Source organism: Fopius arisanus, unplaced genomic scaffold, assembly GCF_000806365.1.
Source record: "Fopius arisanus strain USDA-PBARC FA_bdor unplaced genomic scaffold, ASM80636v1 scaffold00060, whole genome shotgun sequence".
Lineage (NCBI taxonomy): Eukaryota > Metazoa > Arthropoda > Insecta > Hymenoptera > Braconidae > Fopius > Fopius arisanus.
In genome coordinates this window covers 179,725-202,776 of record NW_011887799.1, presented here as the reverse complement: position 1 = coordinate 202,776, position 23,052 = coordinate 179,725, and the positions used below count along the sequence as shown (strand labels likewise).

Sequence of the window (23,052 nt, the reverse complement as noted above, 5' to 3'; positions counted from 1 at the left end):
ATAATCGATCGAGAACAGCGAAATGCTTTCCACTCGATGGACAGTAAATACTCGATGGATCGATGAATTTTTATCATTCTTCGTAGCCATGAGCATTTATTTCACCCCATACACGCTCCTTCATGCGTTGTAGATAAATTAACTCATTAGAATCTCGTTCATCACGCATGTTTTATTCATCCACTTAATTAATCGGTATTAAGTCTTTACAAGAATTTGTTCGCATTGAGAAATTACGATAACAAGTTGATGGGGTAAGAAAAATTGGCGCGATTTTTCAAGGGGATGCGGGTCAGCGGTTTACTAATTCGGTATGAAACATTTGACTTAGAAATTTCTCTGGAGATTATACCCCTTTCTTTAATCGTTGAAAGTTATCCCCTGGTGATAGGCACGTGCGAGAGTGACTCTTAATACCGGATTGAATAAACTCAGCCGTCGAGATAAGCAATATTTATCTAACGACTTGGCGAGAGTCAATGAACCGAGAGAAAAGCGATTTATAAACTGCAATGTGGCTCACCAAAAATCACGATCAAAGATTGAATTCTCTTTTGACAATGCATTCTGGAGGGAGAGAAAAATAAACTTGGTGGTTACAGGGCGGTCGACCGAACAATAACAAACTTTTCTCATTTCTCATCGGAATTCAATACACACCGAGTGCAACCAAAAGTTTATTTGGAAGGAGAAATGAGTGTGGAGTTTATTGTATTTTTACGATTCTTATCGGATATTTGTAAATACGTTCGCCTCACTGAGAAGAATATTGCAATTTTTCAGAAAATTATTTATAGGAAAGTTGGATATGAGAAGGGGACGATGCAGGAGTAACAATCGAGATTAGAATTTCTTTTTGGAAGTTAATGTAAAAACTAGTCATTACGTTAAACTGCATTCAATCACAAATAAAAAAATTATCTTAATGGAAAATTAACGCTGCGATCTTTACAAGCTATTACGTGGAATGACATTTTTTTTTTGAAAATTACAGACATTGAGTTAAAAACTTGACGTTTATCAACAAACTTTTGCAAAAAAAGAGAATGATAGAAAATACAATTTTTATACTAACAAAAAAATAATTCGAATAAAAATCTTATACTTGTAATGACGAATGAAGGCGAAAAAATATAAACACAAAATTCTCGCTCGAACGCCATTTTCATTCCAAGAAACCACAATAATTTCATAAAAAATGTTTCAATGACTGAATAAAATTTCGCCAACCATGTAGAATTTTCAATATTAAAAAATTGCGATTAAAAAAATTGACCACGCGGGTAGAATGGACCATATCAAAAAGACAAATTGTTTTTGCAATAATGACTTGATATGAATAATGAAAAATATGCTCATGAATTCGGACTGTCCAAACGAGATTTTAATCGCGCAAAAGTGATCAATATCATCACAAATAAAATTTTTTCAGAGGTCCATTTTGCCCGCTCTCTCCCTGTCCACCACCCATCAATGTTTTTATTTTATTTAATCAATCAATCAAATACTTGATGAATTACATGCGCATAACCATAACTCTTTCAACAAAACATGATATCAATAATAAAATGATAAAACGCATGACAGAATGAATAAATATTGGAATAAAATATAAAACGTGCCTCATTATGATGACCATTAGGAATAAAAATGAAATATCCATGGTGATCGATGATGTGGACAGTGCAAGAACTACCACTACGGCACATCACACCAACCCCTTCCATAAAGACAACTTGATCAACTCGCAGTTATCTTGTCATCTCCATGGAGAAGTGTAAAAAGGTGATTATATGACGTAGTGACAGCCCTTACACCGCTAAATCTGTGTGTCAGTGTAATCAATGATAATATATCGTATTACAGATGACCAAACGTGAAGAATGACTGACTCCATGCAGTGAAACCATCACCAATTTCCTCCAAACTCCTCTAAATGCGGAATAACAAATGAAAAAACAATCCAATATTTCAAAATCATATATCAAATATAATGAATTATTTTGATAAAATAGTCATTATAGACAAGAACCAGGAAATTACACTAAAAGCCCATTGTATATTTGATATAATTTTTCATTTTTCATCAGGGAGAAAACTATACTGAATTCGGCAAGAGAATGATTTGTTAATTATTCAGGTCATTACGTTAATGAATCAATTATCTGATTTCGATTGCATAATAACCTGATGAAAAAACTTAAAACATCTCTTAAAACAAATTAAATAAAGAGGCTTATCTCCCAATGAAAAAATAAAAATAGTTCAAGAAAATTGAAGAAAGAGGAGGAAAAACCAGATAGTGGAGAATTAAAAGTCAGACATTACGACACACTCGACAGAAATAAAAGAGGACAAAACTTCCTTGATTCCATGCTAATCAAGCGAGTTCGAATGTACAAGCCAGCAATTAAAATTAAATGATGAAAATTTCCCTCACCCTAAAATGGTAGAAACAAGTTCATTCCCTGTACAATAGTGACTAGTCTAACGGTATAAGTGATGAGGTGAGAAAATCCTCACGATCTCCACTGCCGATTGTAATAAAATCGATAGCTTCTGCAAGATCCACCACGCACAAGCAGACCCCGATACCAATTAATTATATCGATAACGTAACAGCATATACGGGTTACTTTGTAGAGCGGCGCGGATAGTATTATAGAAATGGCGAGATCGTTCCCAGGGGCTGTTAAGAGTACATAGCTATGTATACGATCAAGATGGAGGCGCCAGATCAAATCAAGAATTGCCCAGAGGAATCTCCTCGCACATTTTAGAAGCAATGATAACAATAATAGGATAAATAATGACGAAAAAAAAAATTGCATCCCGCATATTTTTCTCTTAATTAAAATATTTCCATTTTATGACTATAGAATGTAAATATCCTCAAACTATTCATTGCGGAATAGAAAACTAGCAAAAAGCGTTGCATTCTTCTCGAAAGAAAGTAAATTGCACTTGAAAAGAATATAATAATATACTATTCGTATTCATATTTTTTTCCGCTCATGATTGAGAAATATAAATTTCAAATGAAATAGAGTTGTGCATTCCGGAAATGTTACATTCTTGGATCACTGTTATTTATGATTATCGCGTTCAACTTGTAATTAATGAAAAGGGGGAGCCAGGTAAATGGTGAAGGCAGAGTTCGTGGAATATGTGATTATTACTCAGCTCAACCTTTAAATTACAAACAGCAAAAATCACTGACAATGACCCGTAATTATAAACAATATTTCGCGAAAGTGAATCCATAGGATACATCAATTTCTAGAGTATGTCTAAAATGGCATAATTTGATGATTTGCTAATTTTAAATTGACTAATTGCTCGTACATAGCTTAATCCCGCTAAGAACTAATTACCGAGTGAATGAAATAATTATAGCGTGGAGAGAATTATTGATAGCAGTATAATTTTATTTTTTCAGCCGGCAGCAAAAATAATTCTTTCACTCGAATGGCTTCATCAATCATTTCGTACCGTGAAAAAGAAAATTTTACAATATTTCCGCTGAAAAAAATTGACAACTTCATTCGCTATTCGTAATATACCCATGAAGCATACGACAAAGGGATTGCTTGAATGAATAGTAATTAAGATTGACGTTATCAGAAAAATGTCTTTGAAAATGGAATTTATGAAAATTACCGACTAAATTCAACACGTGTGGTCAGTGATCTTGTGATTCGAAAGTCCCGATAATTAGATGTCTGTCGCATTGGTTATAACACACTATCAAAGCAGTGGATTAAACTGGCCAGTTGGCATAAGTGTACACAAGGCAATGTATCCAGGTTATATGAGATGTAATAAGTATGTCTGTTCGTTCTAGATTGCGTGACGAATCAGCGCCTACAACTTTGATCTGTATAAGGAAGCCATCATTGTTACTTTCTATTACACTATTTCCTAATTCGCAGTGAAAAAAAAATTTATCCATACAAACAGTCAACATTCCCTACTATTTTTTCCCCAATTAACCTAAACAGTGAATAGGAAAGAGCGCAAGTTGCAGTTTAATAGGAAAAATTTGAGTGAAAGTGATCCAATAAAAATATATTGTCACCCATGCAATTAAGTACCAAGTAATGATGAAATTGTTAATTATGAAGAAATGAATAGATCATCTTGTTACGGGTATGCGTAAGGATATAGTAATTGAATAAAATGGCTCGTGCATGGGAAAAGTTCTCCCGTGAAAACAATAGATCCGTAAATTAACCGAGAATGGTATAGTTCTAGAATACAACACTCTATGATACTATTACCGGAATAGTTTAAACTCGTGTGTCCGATGGCGTCTAATTCAAATCCAGGAATAATTTCCCACGGATGACTGGGTCAGTCACACAAGTGTGGAGTTGTCTGAGTCGACGAGCGGTAAATCTTTTTATACCTTATCAAAGGTACACTGCAAGAATGTACACTATAGTAAACGTATACTGAAAAAAAAGTAAAAATTGAAAAAGTACTTTTCCAAGTGAATTCACCTGGCGCAATGAAATGTATATGAATATTTACATTTTAAGTGTGTGGCACTTGTTGGAATTACGATGCAAGTATTTGGAGAACTCTTGATAAATAAAATGAGTACTTGTTAAGTAATGGAATCAATACCCATCTGGTATTGAGTACTGGCGGAAAAGTATTTTAAGTATTTTCATTTTTTTTTTCGAGTACACTGAACTAGTTATGGGGATTCAACATCATCTGGCATATCCCGCAGTTAAAATTCATAACTGGAGAATGAGTTGACTGATGTCACTTTAGAGATAAGCGGGTTAAACTACTTCTCATAAAATTGAGGTTTTGCATAATTCTTATCTGTTTATTGTGGGATCTACGGAATAAATGGAGGATATTGTACTTGATTCAATATTTCCTCTCCAAATTAAAGTTTTGTGCTAATCCCGATTTAAATTTCTATTTCTTTGCGTTAAACATATTTTTTCTGTGAACACTCAAATTTAATTTCGTCCTTTTTAATTTTTCTACTAAAAAATAAAACGAGTCCCGAGCGATCAACTTTATTATTCGCCACGTAATAACAATATAAACTCGTCATTTATTCATCTGTTTATTTGCTTTAATTTTTATTCTCAATATTCCGTTCCTAAAATACCGGAGTACTCCAGTAATATGTTCATTGTCCTTCACCACCACTGGGTTATAAAACTCAAACAATAATAAAACATTCCACAAAGAATAAACGTTTAAAAAATTCATTTCACTTTTACGACCCCTGGACCATCCAGCCGAAAAAAAAAAATTATAAACAAACGACAAGACGAAGAGAGTAAATCGATTTTTTTATGCGTTCTCCTTTCACTCATCGAGTGAACCGTTGAAATAAGACACGTTCATTCGGATAAAACAATCAAGTCAGTCAGAGGAAATGAAAGGAAGTGGTAATGTAAATATGTAACCGTCGACTGCACTATTCTCCGAAATGATTCGAGAATCTTTACTATCGTTGAGAGTCAACGATAAACACTGGAATAAATATGCCGGGATTATTAAGCTCATGTTACGGTTATGAAGGGTACATTGTAGAAGTATCGGATAAGACCTCTTTGTGACTCATTAAGGAAATCCGAGTAGTTCCCTCAAATGACCATCTATTCCCCAAGTGTCGTAAATCAACCGCGTAGTTAGTATTGTTTATTTTCTGTCAACAAGTCAAGCTAATTGTAATGAAAATTCCGATAAATTATAACGAAATGTTCTAATTACAAAAAATTCCCAGAGAGATCAAATGTTTTGTGAATTTACGATTGTATGTTGTTATTTTATCGCCAGGAAACGATCCGATGGTTTTACGCAAACTTATGAAATAAACAGAGCAATTAAATTTTTCATTTGAAATTAATCAGGTTTCTTTGCCTCAATAGTCTGTACGATACAAAATCGGATAATATTCCGTTTCTATTTCCGTTGATAGCGCAGAATTGTTCTCAATTTGAAGCGGCTATTTTGCGTTCTAAATCGATATTCATTATCCCAGGGATTTAATGTCAGTGAATTTGTCTAGATTAAAGCAAAAAAAAATGTATTGGTAAAAAGTTAATGACAGGTATTAAGAGTGAAGGTAACAAACGAGTTTACCCACGCGAAAATTCGATCCAACAAATGGAAAAAATGGATTTGCGCCTACAGATTGATAATGATCCAAATTTGAAAAGTGCTTCGTTCCCCAAGGCAATGAGAGTAAAAAAATAGCCCCGGGATATTTAGGAAGAACTAATATATTCAAATGGATTTGGTTGGTGGACCATCTAATTTTGATAACGGAAAAAAATTGTTTTTGTAAATGATAGACAAGGCTAATCGTATGGAACTTTCAAGGAAAATATATCAACATTCAAGCTAAAAGAATTAATAGCAAAAGTTATTTCACTGAGCAATAAATTACAAAGTGTTTGTTTTCGGTAGCGAAACGATGATTCAATTAACGCCGATTTTGGTGGGTCTCTAATTCTCAATGAAAGTCTCGAATTTATGAGATTTTTTTTTCTCCCAATTTCTCAATTTTAGAGATAATTCTTTTTCTCTTCAAGAAAATATTCGCTAGTTCTCAATGAATGTCTAGAATTTATTCCTTTATTTGTCCGAATCCCTCAATTTCAGAGATATTTATTTTTCTCTTGTCGGAAATAAATCTAAATATCACCTTCTGTCTCTTCGCTACCAAATAGGATTACCCCGCCATTTCAAATCAATAAAATACGAATATTGCGATAAAAGTTCCAAGTGTTTATGATACTTCATTAACGAGACAAATTCAATCAGGCTTTTACTCTTCTATCAGCATTTAATCGCTGGTTATTTATTACTATTATTCCGAGCAACGTTTATAGATTTTAAATATCTCTTCAATGATATATATTTAATTGATGAGAGTTTTTTTAATAATCGACGGAATTAACTTGTCATGAATATTCTTAATAGACTTAAGTGTTTGAAAATGCAAGTTAAAAATTGAGCAGAATAATAACACTAATCAATATACGGAAATGGAAAAATTTTTCAAGAGTCATCCGATCTAATGAAATATTTTCCTCACCATCGATAGAAAAAGTTTTACCTCTTGAAAAATAAATTGTTGAATTAAACCCTGACAGACACACACGATTCAAGTTCACCATGATTGGTTAGACACGGATTTTTTTTCTGTACTTTCTCCACTGGTATCGACTCCACCATAAGAATTCATTTTTTACTCCCAATTAGGGTGTATAACGTCCTTCAACTGATGTATCATGATTCGAAAGAAAATGACGTAACAACTGGAATTCCGGTTTAAAAATCAAATGTCTCAATGACTAACTAAAATTGTTGGAATTGTTGAAATGCACTTGACTGCCAGAAGTCACTCTACAATTAAACCGACATAGAAACACTGCAACTAAAATAACAAAAAACCGATAACAAGTGGTCGTAATCCTGTGCAGCTGTCAGGGGTATATCCATTATTCCATTGCGCCATTAGATAAATTTCAATTCACCAAAAATTAAAATTGCATCGAGCGAAAAATTCAGACAACCTAAATTCTTACCTCTAATTGTAATTGCTGCACCAGAATTCACGCGCGTTAGTTATAAAACCGAGTAATCAAATACCGGGAGAAACTGATAAAAATTCCACGACTCGAATAAAATGAAAATTAAATGAAATCACTAATGAATTTTGATTTGAATGAAAAATAATGTTATGCAACATTTTTGTTTATTCAACAACTGGACTCAATGTCCAGTTATGAATGAAGAGTGGAGGAGAGATGTGGAAGCGGTGATGACCAGTGACCGATTAACGTCAGCAAGAACTCTCTGGAGCTCTCTGGTACCTCTCGTCCACTTCCCCGGAAATCTTTCAAATAGTCCCAACTCCCGGTGCACGTTTTCCTTACGAATAGTTGGTACAACAAAGCGCCCTGACGTGACGACGTCGTGTACTATTTCATGGCGTCTCGCCATTGCTCAAGCATCGTCAGCGACGCCGATAACGACCCCAGACAAAGACGAGGTGGAGTCATTCCTCATTTCCCCCGACTATCGTCTTATCTACCGGTGATTATATTACGCCAATGAATATTACCGTTCGTTGAAAATCATACAATTCTCGAGGAGACTAAATACGTTAAGGATGTTCCGCACCCATACCAATTTTTTACACATGGAGAGAAATATTCAATAAAATTACGTGTCTTTTCCGTAATCTCGGAGCGAAATGTGGTTGGCGGACATTTTACGGAACTGTCACGTAATTTTTATCTACCGTTACGGAATTTTTCTGCGGTGTTCCGTCATTTTTATCTGAATTATCTGTGAAAAATTACGATACCGTCACTCAAATTTTTACAGTCGATTATCCAATCGGTAAATGAATTGAAAGTTCCGTAATTTTCACGAAATATTTACGTGTATAAACAGAAAAATGTTCGCACCACCTTGAAATTTCGTGAAACATTAAATAATGAGAAAACGCGGGAGTGATATATATTTTTTTAACTCAATTTTTTTGTAAAATGAAACATTGGATATATAATGGAATTAATATTTTTCTTCAATGTAGCTACTCATATTCACGGAATTAGAAAAAAATTCTAGCAGTGTACGTGAAGTGAGATTAGATTGAAGCTGCGAGTGATTTCAATGAAAAATAAATTAAAAAGTGTTTGCTCTCGGTAGCAAAGCGATAATCAGATTAACGCGAATTCTGGCTGTTCTCTAATTCTCAATGAAAGTCTCAAATTTATGGGAATTTTTTTCTTGAAATCCCTCAATTCCAGAGGTATTTCTTTTTCTCTCCAATAAAATAAATCGAAATAGCATCCTCTTCCTCTTCGCTACCAAATTGGATTAACTCGCCATTTCAAAACAATAAAATAAGAATATTGAAAAAAAATTTCCAAGTGTTTATGATACTTTATTACTGAGACAACTTTAATTAGGTTTTTACTTTTTTATCGGCATTTAATTTCCGGATAATAATTATTATTGTTCTCAGCAGTCTCTATAGAATTAAAAAAAAACATTATTTCCATCTACTTTTACCGCGATTTTTTTGGTGTTTCATTGAATTTTTCTTAACATACGTAGAGTGTCAGAAAATGCAAGTTAAAAATTGAAAAAATAATAAGACCAATTAATATATTAATACCGTGCGGTGACGAATTTTCGGCAGAAAAAATATACCGGGAAAAAAAAGTTCGCATTGAAAACGTGTTAATAAACCCAGCGAACTTAATAAACCACAGGAAAATAAAAATTGCTGTATATTTTCTGTGGTCTATTTCTCGAGGGATTCGAATATTTGCGTAGTTGAGGGTGCGGTATAGTGGCACATCGAGCCCGTGTACTTGGCTTCGACAAACTCGCTCTCTTTCCCACACGTTATGTAGTATATAAACGAATAAACGAGTTAGCTGGCAATACGACTCGTTAGATTGAAGCTGCGAGTGAACGCGCAACGTTGAACTAGAGTGAATTCGCAAAAACCGCGTCGCACCAAATAGAGAAAGAACGATATACAACAGCAACACCAACCAACCAACTCCATTCCACTTATCTAAAATGGACCGCAGGCTAAAATGGTCCTCTGGGAAAAATTCTCCAACTCGAGAAAATTTATAATTTTATTCGTTCGTCGTATAATAAATTCATGACGCATGCTCAATTGAACACCATTTACAACCGAAAAACTTGGTACATAAGTTTTATCATATTATTTGGGATTCTGTTTAGTTATCGATTTGATGATTCGATTATTCTTCAATTATCGTGTAATTTTATATCGTGAGGATATTGCTGTTACCGTGGAACGATGAAAATTTATAATTCTATTCATCTCATGATATTATCAATCGATTGAAATTACTTTGGGAATTATTATTACTGTTATTGTTAATGAATCCAATAAAATCACAGGCTCGAAATGACGATTGTCTGAGGGAAGAAATTCTGCGAGTCGTTCCATTAAATTCAATGATTTTCTTTCGCAATCCACAAAAATACGTAATTCATGACTCCTAGAAAAATCTATAGCACAACACGCGTGAAAAACCTGTGCAATTTGTAACAAGCCAACGCAGTGTGAATGATTGATGTTTATGCTGTATAATTCCACCGCTTCATCACCAGTTCAATCGGGTGCCTGTCATCAGTGTGACAACGGCCAAAAGTTGAAATAACAAAAAAATTAAACAATTGTTATTTTATTAGTAACGGTACATCATCAGATATACCTTCTCTAGAGTGAATTCTCACAATTCTCGTGAAACAGTAAAACCTGGTGAAGAAAATTCAGGTCGCCAGACTGTCAATAATAATGAACCATGTGGTTAATAATCTAACGGTTGCAACAAATAGTACAAAACAATCCCTCCACGCGATCGAGTCACGATTTTGATCAGTGCCAACCGAGTAAACTGACATAAAACACTGGGTATCATTAGAAATTCGAGGAATTCCAGTGACGTATCGGTGTAAACAATATGATAAGGTGGCGCGACACGCAAAATAAAGTATACTTGAATCTCGTATATTTTTTATTACTCGATTTAAATGTATTTTAGTGAGAAATATACTTAATTATTTTATACTTTTCGGTTTATTGTAAGCCGAATTACATTTAAATCAAGTACAAAATACACTAGACTCAAGTTAATTTTTTTTCTGCGCACAAGTAAAATTCAAATTTCGAAAAAAATAACATCGCATTAACTTGAAGATCGCTCGAGTCATGAAGTGATGAGTGTATTTACCATTTGAACTAAGGTCACAGCTGAACAAACACTAATTGTCGATTACAGAGAATAGTGAAAATATGAAGTAAAAAAAACGCTTGAACATTCGTACAGCTCTGAATTTACTTGAAATTTAATCAGTTCTTAAATTGAAAAATCAATTTCCCTGAAAATTCGGTCAAATAGTTATTTTCCCGTCCACAATAACGGAAATTAGTGGAAAGAGTGTAAGATGAATTCTGTAATTTATAGTCATCCCCGTCAGTGCTGACATGAACATGAAAATATCTCGAAGACTATTCTGTCGTGACCAAATGACCTTCACAATGCAATTCTAGCTGTACACCTGTAATGAACTTCAAATATATTTGCTGACTCACGGTGAAAAACCCGTAGAAGAATCAAATCAAGGAAATGCCAAATGGAAATATAGTAATTCAATTGAGCTATGAGACAACTAAAAATAATTAACCTGATAATGAAGGAGGATCAATGCACCAGAGAACGAAAAGTAAAAGGTCACTGATAAATAAGAAAGCACTTCAACCTCAAAACACTAAAGATCTCCTACATTTCACTCCAGAATTACGAAAAAATTACGTAATACTGAAATCAACTGTCAAATCCCTTAGATTGATGTATATTAATGCATATTAATCCACTTATTTCAAGTGCAAAGCATATTTGAAGCATAAAATATACTCAATTGAAGTATTTTTTGTGTGTGTGTGCACCTACTGCCTCTAAGAAAATCAAACGTAACTTGGTGTAGCATCGAGCGAGTTGCACTCGTTACTAACGGTAATTCCTTTGGACTAGTACCGCAACTATCCTTGCTATTTCAGTGTGTAGCTTGTACTATCTATAGGTAGATATTTTCAAGTGTAGATGTGAGGGAATAGTGATGCTGTGCGTTACAGAGCAGATGCGACTCGCACGTCCATCACCAAGCGATTCTTCCCTTTTTCATTTAACCGTGTGCACTAGTGTCTGAATATCTTTTTCACGTGCATTTCATTCCTACAGTCGACTCACCAACCGATAAGCTATGTCAATGCATTTCACTCGATCGATACTCGTTAATATTTATATGCAAATATATACCCTCTCGTTTTTTATCCTACACTCCTAATCCAACCAATTGGACAGTTGACGTGGACAGAATTTCAATCAATTGGATGTCTCCAGGTGAAAACTCAAACACTACTTTTATTTTTGCATTGAGTCGAATATTTTCCCAGGGATTTGCGCACAGATAAAGCTTTCGATACCGCAGAATTAATTGTTCGTCAGAAATATGTCCCGGATTTATTTCAAAGAGAATAATTTCCCTGTTACGACTAGTTCATCTAGACTTTCAACATTTATATTTGCAAATTAGTTTCATGGATAAGTGTATAGGCAATAAAATATTTAAAAAAACCACATCAAGCGGATATTTTACGCAATTTTTTTGAAAATGAAAAATTGAAATATTTCCGTGATTTAACTGACCCTTAACCCTTGAATTGAAATAAATTTTCTATTGAATTCCCTGTCGGTTTACTGATAGTGAACAGCATGGTTCATTGGAGTGAACCTATTGCACCTAAACCGAGAACTTTACGATTGAAATAAATTATTCATTTCTAAATGATGTGATCATCAAGCGTGCACATTATCCGGTAATTTTTCCACTTTCCGTACTTGTTCTAAAATAATTGTACATGTACTGAGGTTATGTGGTGCAGTATGTAGTTGAAGGTGGAAAGAGGCAGGATGTGTCGGGCGTGCCGGAGGAAAAGTAACAGTAATGTCTCGTATGTTTACCCGCCCACGTTGCACCCAGCGTATTATCGACTCGATTTCTACCCGCGATTGTCATTAATACCAGGGCCTGTAGCCACCAACCACCATATCACGATGTATGAATGTCATTTAGCAACCAGGGAGGAGAGAATTAAATAGCTATGCGCCAATACTCCACCAGTTCATATCATCCAACTCATAACAATTATCGAGATATGCGGTAGCATATTGTTATCAATTAAGTTAATTTTCCAAATAAAATATCTGCGAGCATACGTATAAAAATAAAAAATTCACTGTGCTTTTTTTTAAGACAACCATGTGATTTTTATTTTTATTGTTTTTAAATTATTATTATTATTTTAAGTTAATCGTCCCGATGTAATCATTGAGTCATCATGCAAGAATAATATTCTTTCATATTTATAAGTAATGTATGGAGATAATGAGAATAGAGGGAAGAGAATTTTATGTGGAAAAATTGAAGACGTGAAGGGGCAGTAAAAAAATAAAGAGAACGAGGAGCATATTGAGTTACACCGAGACAAACAAACCGTCCACCCACGGTATGAAGTTAAATAATCGAGCTTCAATTCCCACATGCAATTGTCACGAGTCTGATATGTATGACTTCGGTTATAATTCCGAGTAAATGAGTCAAATGTTCCGGTAATCGAGAAACAATCGCAGGGAGGTGTCATGTTTATCAAATTAATTTGCTGATAATATGTATTTACTCTTCGAAATTGATATCAATTTGCAATTAATGCCCTTAATTTTCTCATTTCATGAATAAAAATCGACGAGTTATGGCATTGAGTCATGAAAATCCACTACCCAGTGCTTTGCCAATACAATTTTCAAATGACTGACGTTTGCCCTCCCCTATAAAATAATAATCATTAATTACAAAGTAAGTAAATCAGTAGCAATCTCGTCTGCGCTCTTGACCATACAGATACAATCGTTCATACCCGTCTACGTAAACTTGCCCATCGTATCTTTTCTCCACGGTTGAAGTCACGATTCCGCATAGTTACAAGTAATTATGACGTGTCATATTACCGCTCGTTGCAGGGAGTAAGTACCTCCCACTGTATCTGCCACGCTTCGAAGCCACCGCTTATTTTCCCTCATATCCACAGCCCTGGATTTACGTCAATGCCCGTGCATTTACATCAACACATTAATACCCATCTAGAAATTCGCTCAAATCAAAATCAATTCTAGATCCAATTCTCTTCAAAACTCTGCCATCTTAATTGGCAAATGAATGAATGAAGGGATCTAGTTAGATAATGATTATTTCAAGCCAATTTTCGTCAATATTTAATCTCCTATTTTTGAAAATGTAAAAAAATGAATTATCTTCCAAAATGGAGATAACGTGTTCTGATCAATTCCCAATAAATTTCCCAGCGAAAAAATGACTGAAGTAAAAATGGTAAATTTTGATTGTTGACATCCTGACTCGCCACCAAACGATAAAACAGTCTTGGTGAAGACCAATTGGCAATTGCAGTGTCTGATAGTATAATGAGAGACGACTTGCATCGGACACATGTATTGTACATCATAAAACCTCAATACCATAAGCATACGGCAGGCGTGCACAACGCTCATAGTACTGATAGACAAAGATAAAAGCCAGCAAGTATGTACGCAAGGAAATCACAGTTACTGAATGAACTAAGATTAACCCCGAGTAAAATGCGAGATAAGCGTTTCCTTTTACTACTATTTTTATTCTCTCTGTTACTTGACACGGCTGTGAACTTTCTCATTGTTTTCCTTCCACTGAAAAATACCCTGGATTCTCGGTTCAACGTTTTAATGCACTTACCATTCACAGTGCATCTCATTTTCAAGGCTAAATTTGTTATTGCGTAAGAAAAATTACGGAATTTTAACCAAACAGGAAACAATCAGTTTAACGATTGTTTTTGTAAGAATTTTCTAGTGGCATAAAACGACAAATGATATACAATGGAAGAAAATTACCGGCAAAATGACCACTCATATTGCTAATTTAGTCGCAAAAATAGCGACATTATATGAAGATGAAAGCAATTTTGCACTTTTGTTTTGTTAGATTTACTCTTGTTGTGCTGAAATAATCACGAGGGATTACATGTTGATTTTTTTGTGGAAATAGTGACAGAGATATGCTATTGAGGATGGAGCTTTCTGCTGGAATAGAGACAGACTTCTTCCGGGTTTATTGCTGTGTTCTATAGAACCATTACATTAGTTGGTAATCGTCAGTCGTATGCCTCGCGTACGTGGATAATCATAGAGTGACCGTGTGATTCATTGAAACGGTGTGGCAGCCAAGAGCTCAAGAGATTGGATGGGATCACCCGTAATTGTCATGAGAGTTTTACTCTATTCACACACCGAGGAGAAAAAATCCACGAAACATTTACGTCAGAGTTTCGTCATTCCGGGATTAAACCCCATTCCATTAAAAAATACGAAGTTAACCTGTTTTTTTACAAGACTCGATCGTAATTTATCCGTAATGTCACATGAAAATTCCGCAGCCGGACACATTTCAGCAAACAAAGCAAAAAAAATGGCTCGATAAGATTTACTATTAATTTACTATCAACCGAATTTTTCTATGGGTGGTTAAATGGAAATTTCCCTCGAATTAAATGGAAATTGTATCGAGAGTTTTGCTGGGTTATGACGTCATTTGAAGCAATCGGAAATAGTCATAAATGAGGAGTTTCAGCAATACTACTCTTTCCGTTCTCCCCTTCCGTCATTTGCCTTGGTGGGGTTTTCATATCCACGTTCCACGAAGTCTGATCAATTTATCGGCTAAGAGGAAACCGGAAACGAGCATTTCGTGATTTCAGGTCGGGTTATCGCCCCGACATTGTATATCTCCTCAAGTTTTGCCCACAGTGAAATCAATACGACAATATTATCGCATTTTGTATGCAAGTATTGAACTATTTTCGGAGAAGCTAATTGAGAAAGATGGGCTGGAAGTGTGAGATATTTGTTTGCATGATGTTATAGTGTTTGTATCATTGCGTCCGGTCCTGTTCAAGAGAATCCAGGACAAATGCGTAATATCGTAATTGGACCTGGAAGCTGACTCTCGTCATTCAGCATTGCATCACTGTTTCCCGTCTGTATATAAATATTATCATTTGTAATTACGAGAGGGTAATGAGAATATTATAAATGCCACGATCACTGAATAATTCGTGGCTGAAAGTTATCCATGAGATCATTTTGGGAATTAACTTATGGATTTATGAGCATCAGACTGTCAATTAAAAATAAATTGATGATTTTAGCTCATTTATAAAGAATTTCGATGAAAAAGAGAACGTTGGAACGAGAAGATTTTTTGGGCTATTTCATTCCGTTTTTCGCGAAATCCCATTCGATGTAGCACTCCGTTGAAAACGACTAATTAACTGTCCGCAAAATTTGATGTTTTTTCTGATATTGTTTGTTGGAGAATAAACATACGACCGAGCAGAGGAAGAGGAATCCACAGGAACCGCGCAGGCGATCGTCAGACAAGTAGGAAGAGGAATAGCAAACAATTTCACGGGAATAAGAGAATGAGAAAAACGCTGGACATCCATTTGTCTTCTGAGTTTCTCCACTGCATGCGTGTGCCCCTAACACATACCAACGAGAAGTGAGAGAGGATACAAAAGTATACAAACGTTACAGAGAAGAAGAAGAGGTGCTACAATGACCGTGGATGGATCTCGTTGTGGTAATAGGAAGGCGGAACAGACATTTCCACACACGCACTTCACCATTTCTGGAACTCACCATAGATACAGGGGATTCCCACAAGAGTACGCATGCGTTATAATTCCTTGATGGAATAGTGTGCGAAATCACTTGTGCAAAATCGGTAGTGACTAACGAGGCGCGAACATCTCCCTCATCCCTCAGAATCACGAATACATAAATAAACATGTAAATAATAGCATATATTTCCCCTCCCTATAATTATTGTTAATGAATTAGCTATTCGCTCCCGAGTGGATAATCATTTTTATCATTCTCATTACTATCCCGTTCGTTAATCGTCAATTGAAAATTTTTAAAATGTCGTTTACGCGTCGTAACTTGAGAATTAAGGTATATAGTCCAACGCACATATCATCGTTCTCTCCTTGAAGACTGGATTTATGAGGGACTGTTGTTTTTTTTTTCACGGTTAATTTTGTAACTGTATTATGCGCGCTGGACGAGGAAGAACATAGTTGAGCCCTGATTTTGCACCCTCGGGTGAACATTCAAATTTGTTTTCTATCGTTTTCTACCGACGAAAAACTCTTCCGTAAATCGTAATACAGTTCAGAGTGGTTAAGCTGTCGATACAGATCAAGATATCTTGATGCTGTGGCTGAAGGAGGATGAAGCACAAGAAAATGGATAGAGGTAACGCTCGAGTTAAAGGAGAATCGAGATGCGATAAACAGCTGGAGTATTCGAGGGAAAGATGTGTTGAAGTAATCTATGTGTGTGTAAAGATACAGTAGAGTTCCGCTAGCCTCGAGGAAATCTGTGTACAGTAGCAAAAAAACGTTCACGCGGGCTTGAATATCCACCCATAAAATATTAACATCCTCTTTCGCCAAAGGTGGGAGAACTCTGTACTCGTGTATTCTCAATGTTAATGTAATTCAAGTGCTCTTTTTTATGGACTTTATTCGGGATTATACTGATGCTCTACTAATGGCCATTGTCTTCCGCAGAAGGTGGGGCTGTGAATTTTTATAGACATCTTCACTGCATAAATTACGACAATCAATTCAGATCAATTGGCAACGAGTGAGAAGCATTTAAAATTTTATAATATTGGATTTGTGTGAAGGGAAAGGGGAGGAGCTCAGTGCTTCGGGTTTCTTAAAGGAAAGACAGTTCTCATGGAACCTGATCGTAAATATATTTGGACGGCAAGTCCGAGAATTTCCAATCAGAGTTTGGAACATCTTTATTTGAGATTTCTGGTTTAATTAAGAATACCGGAATTTTAATCCATTCAATACAATTTTTATCTTGAAGTTTGAGATTCGGTGAAGAATAAAAATGAAAATGTTCAAAGTAGCATTTTTATGGTTCTTTCTTTGAATTTAATTTCATTAAACTTCCAAAATGAACCTGGAATTCCATAAGGAATTTATTCTGAAACTGGCTTCAAGTTGGGAATGTTAAAAATTTAAATGCATCTGATATATTTAAATTTTAAAGACTTTTTACGGAGTATGACATTTTATCTCCAGAAGACTTTCAATCTCCATCATAATTAAGAGCATAATCTTAAAATAAACTGATTCATCTCAAATAAAAATCACCTCCATTTCCATATCCTTCGGATTTGATTATCATAATTCCGCATACCACCATCGGAGAGGCTCAAAATTCTTTCGTTTTCCACGATGAACATGAAAATTCGAGTTTTCATTAGAAACCCCAAAAACCCAAATTTTCCTGCATTTTCAAGACGACTGGCAAATTTAGTGACGATTTTGAATCGAAATTCAAATGTCGTAACGTGAATCCTGAATCTTATGAAATCAATATTACGAGATGGTGTAACGATGTCAACCAAAATTTGAAGAAATTTTAGTTTAGGAATATTTTTTATCCAAGATAGAGGTGGAATGAAGCGGGTTGTTAAAACTGTTACATTGACTGCAAACCGAAGATTTACAGAGTTGGTAGCGAGTGCGGCTGCAAAGAGAAGAGTATATACGTGGATCACCATGAAAGAAATATTATGGCTCGAAAAACGCGTCTGCCTGGCCACAGCGAGGCGATAAACTGGCTATATCGACAAACCAAGCGGACCCAGGCCAACCAACAAGGGAATACGCTCCAACCTAACGAGCTTTCCCTTTTGCCTTCTTTCCTTGTAGTTGGCATTTTAGCCACACTGTACTTCATGTACGGAAAAACATAAAATTCCGGTGAAAAAAGAAAAGATAAAAAAATATTAAATTCGTTAAAGTGTCCACCAGTCGCCATCCAACATCAACCCAACATATCATTTATAATAAAACTCTCGCATTTATAAGTAGGAATAAAGAGTATCATCATTCAATAACTTGTGCATATGTTATGCTTTATTCGAGCGTTAAAAAGCAGCTCGACTTTTTCCGAGTAGTACCTCTATAATTTCGAGAAGGTTATTGCCCTGTCGTCTTTTTATTCCCAACGGTTCAATAAACCGATCATTTTTTTCCTTCCCAATGGACGATTCTGTTGGGGATCGGTTGAATTTAAACTGGTGATTTTTGGGGTGCGTGAACCCATTCCGAGGCAAAAACTTAAGCTTGCAATATTTTGTTACGATTTTCCATTTTTTGCGACTGTCCTTAAAAAGACACATAGTATTCAGTTGTGATAGAGAATGTAGAGAGGGGCCTACATTTTTTTATCAGAAGAAAATTCTTGCTTAGCACGCGTAGAACGATAAGAGGGTGTTCTTTCTTGAAGATATTGAGGGGAAAGATGATCGGTTGAGGCGAAAAATAATGTTCGTAATCATTGACCGACATTTCCTTTAGCTAGCCGAGAAATTGGAGTCACCCACCCTAGAGAATACAGAGGGGACGATTCGTATTGCGTCGTATAGTCGATGTGCATCCTTCCATCCCGATGAAGCTCATATCTCCGCAAAATCCCTATCAGGGCAAAACACCCTCATTCATGAAGAACGAGGGGATTCTAAAGTCACACTCAGGGTGGTTTTCTATCCGGAATGTTGAAATATACCATTTATTCTCATTTAATCCCTAACTCACGGTTCAAAACGTCAACCAAAGAAATCAATAAAAACAATAGAGACCAGAAAAAAAAATGGCAGATATGCGAAATATATATGTGAATATTATAATGAAATATATAATATGGTATATGACATACATATGGCACGCATGATTATCTGCACATATGTTTTTTGCATAAAGTGACTTTATTCGATCTGGGTATCCATATTGCCCTAGTCTTCTTCAATTGAAAAACAATATTGGCGTCGCTCACGAGGATACGTATAGGACAATGAAAAAGTATTGATTTTGGTATGGAGGGGATGGCCAAAGGCAAATAAAAAGAGAGGGTGGTAAAGTGTTTATGCTAGTCCCTAGTTGCGACGTTCGACGGAAGTAAAATTGTCCGTCGCACATAAATTTACCCCAGAATCGTCCAACGACCCCAGTGTAACCAACGAATTCTCCCCCCGGCGCATGAACACTTGCCAAACGAAGAAAATCAACAGTCTACCCTAGCTATCCATTGAACTTCTACCTTTGCCCATTTGTTGCCAATTCAATGAAATACTACAACGTGAATACGAAAATCAAAACAAATACCCGAGAGCCACAATATATTCCGATGGGATCATCCACATTTCCTCGTCTCACGATTGTCAAAACAAGACTATAATGTCAACTGTTAGAAGATATTCAAATTTGCAGCTAGTAATTTATTTTTAACTTTTTTTTGTATGTATTTCTTGTGCAAGGGCAATTGACAAGTAATTTGAAAACATTGACACTTGGAGACTTAGCATCAAAATTGTTGTAATTAAATATTGGAATGCTGGATGGCATGTATAGACTGAGAATAATTACTGAGTATGGAGGAAAAGTCATCGGCACATGGTATGCAAGATGTCAAATGTGGAGACGAGGGAAGTGAGACCGTTAGTGATGTGACCAACCTACGCCCATTAGTTGAAGCTACTAGAGTATCGATTCCATTGCTGGCTTCTGCAGTCTTCCCTGGTGGCATTGATTCGTGTTTCATGTAGGCACTAGGTATCCAACATCCTCTGCAGTATGACGCGCACATGTAAGCTTTCCTCGATCGATCATGCCTCAACTTTCCACTTTCCTACCCAAATCATTAAACATTCAACAAAGCCTTTCAGCTTCACGCCAAAATAGAGTGGATGATAGTTTCATTTATTATGAAACTCACATTATCAACTTCTATATCCACGTGTGATAACCATTTCACCATTTTGTTTTGAATACACAGGAAAATATGACCGCAAAATACAATTTGTGATACGTAAATTATCATTTTAAAGTCATAAATTATGAGGTTTCAACGTTGATGCTATGTATCAAGGTGTCAAACTCTTCAGATTACCTGTCAATTCTCAATCTTGTACACATTAAAAAATCTAACCGTTAATTACAATTCCACACTCGTAAAAATTCGTTCAAACCTCGTAATTTATGAGTTTCCAATTGTAATTTACACTTCTCATCTCATAATTGACGAGCATAAAATTGTTATTTACGTGTAAATTTTTTCGTGCGAATAATCGATCATCAAAACAAATGTTTTTACACAGGTGTCTATTTGTATTAAAAATGAAAGCAGTAATAATTTCGACAGAACGTTCCTCCGACATTTCGATCACGTGTTACAACACATAATAAAAATATTGTCATAAAAAATAATCGTTTCTGAGTAGTCAGTTGCAAAGCAATAACCAATGCTGCCATTACGAAAAATTCTACCCCGAGGAGAAAAATAAAGGATAAAACCATATTGATTTTAGCAGCCGAAAGCGATGGAGTTTTATTGGTCAAAGAGGGATGGAAAAATAGAAGGCCTCGAGCAACATTGAGAACCCCTTCCCGCAATTGTTTGAACCCAATTGCAATTCTAAATGATCCCAAGCACAGGAATATGCGGCAGATATATGCATGCAGTGCTCACTCACAATGAACTCTCATAACCCTTACACAGCCCTCTCTATACTTCCCTCCCTTTGTATTTTATTCCACTATTTACATCATCAGATTTCTACTGAATCCACTCCCTCCATTGCCCTCCAACGATCGCTAATGGAATAATTAAATAATAAAATGAAAATTCCCAATTGAATTTACGTCATGTCGACAAAAGTTCTCACTATGGAAAATATCAATAAAAGCTTTTCAAAATGCATATAGCATCCCGTAATTTCCAGTATTATGGAATCGTGGAAATATTCAGAAATTGTTAATAGCCATTTGTTAGCAGAAATAAATGGCGATTTTTTAATGGAGCGTGCCGTAATGTTAATATGTGAACTTGATTTTTATTTAGGAATTACTTAAATTTCGCATAATCTTTGTCGATGCAATTGGTGAGTGAATTGTCATTTCCGTAATTCTTACTGAATATATCCCTTCGCGTGTACGTACACACCACCGTACTTATAATAGTTCAGAAATGAACCCTTTGAAATGCCTCTCGTTGCACAGCCGAGTGCCTTAACGGGTATACATATTCAGTGCGCAAGTCGCGCCCAACCAGATGTAAATAGAGAAGAAAAAAAAATACATCGCCATAGGAAGAATGTAACGCAAATATGTCGTTAGACTCGTATGCAAAAGCTATGACACGTTCTGTGCTGAGATACAACGAGTAACAAATAAACAACTCGGCGAGTGTCGACTACATTATTAGAAGAGAATTAAAAATTCGTGCTATGTTCAGTTGTGATTTTAAGCGGTGTAAATGAATGAGATTCATTTGAAATCCTAATATAAAAACGAGGGAGGAAATCGATCTCGAAACATCTCGAATGAGCGTAAGTGTAAGATCGTAAGACGAAACCGAAGCACCACGACGTCATCGTGAAAAACTCGAAAATATTTCGAATGAAAATTTTTTTCTATATCATCGTTCTATCGAGAGATATTCAGCGTTGAAGATTGCTAAATTGAATTTTAAAAAACTGTCATTGGAAGGAACTCTATGGATATCCTTAGGGAATGAGTGAGAATCTTCGAGACTTCATTCTCCAAGTGATGATCACTTGATACACTAAACAATGTCTCAGGCGAGTAGCAAACGAGTTTTCCACTCCTGACACGATGAGTTATATCCACTCAATGTAAAAGATGATTGATTAGTCATTCATGTATATGTGTGTGTTTGTGTAAGGATCTGAGGGGAGAGGACAGGCCCAGTCATCTCACAGTGCACAAAAGATACTTTCGTGTTTCACCGGCCTTGGGCGAGTCCCCTCTTCCTACAGGCCCTCAGGTGTAGTCTAATCGATTTTGATAATTCCATTTTTCTATGGCAGGAAAAATGATGACGGAATGACTTGACTGCCTTTACGCAGCATCTACTCCTCGATTAAATACCGTGCAACGTCAAAATGATCTTTCATTGAAAAAATATATAAATCTGAGTCAAGGATATTTTATACTTGATTCGATTGTACGAATTATAAAATGAAAAATGTAAAAGGAGTATATTAATGCACGTGATTTTCCAATTTTTTTCAACTCTCAAGTGTGAAATATCCCATACGACTGTTCAAACTTTTCTCTCTAAAAAGCATTTCTCTACAATGTAGTCATGAGTTAATATCGGTGTAATCTCAAGCCTGCATGAAAGATGCGTGACCAAAAAAAATTGCCCAAGTACTTGGGTCCTTAATCTCAAAAGGAATAGCATGCAAATAACCGGCGGTTTACACTCAATTTCATGAAAATACCCCCCA

At 35.5% G+C, this 23,052-nt stretch overlaps 1 protein-coding gene across 7 annotated transcripts in view; it reads right to left on the bottom strand.

Annotated features, from left to right (window-relative positions):
• Nucleotides 1-23,052, bottom strand: part of Prosap (prosap) — a 100,512-nt gene that overhangs the window by 76,191 nt on the left and 1,269 nt on the right. The window contains exons 1-2 of one of the 7 annotated variants that reach the window (XM_011308486.1): nt 7,569-7,758; nt 4,281-4,454 (exon numbers count right to left, since the gene is read on the bottom strand). The exons of 5 other annotated variants lie outside the window; for them this stretch is intronic. The gene's annotated coding sequence lies outside the window, so the exon portion shown is untranslated. Of the gene's footprint in view, nt 1-4,280; nt 4,455-7,568; nt 7,759-23,052 lie in introns of those variants that run through there. One more of the 7 variants, XM_011308487.1, reaches the window with a different exon arrangement.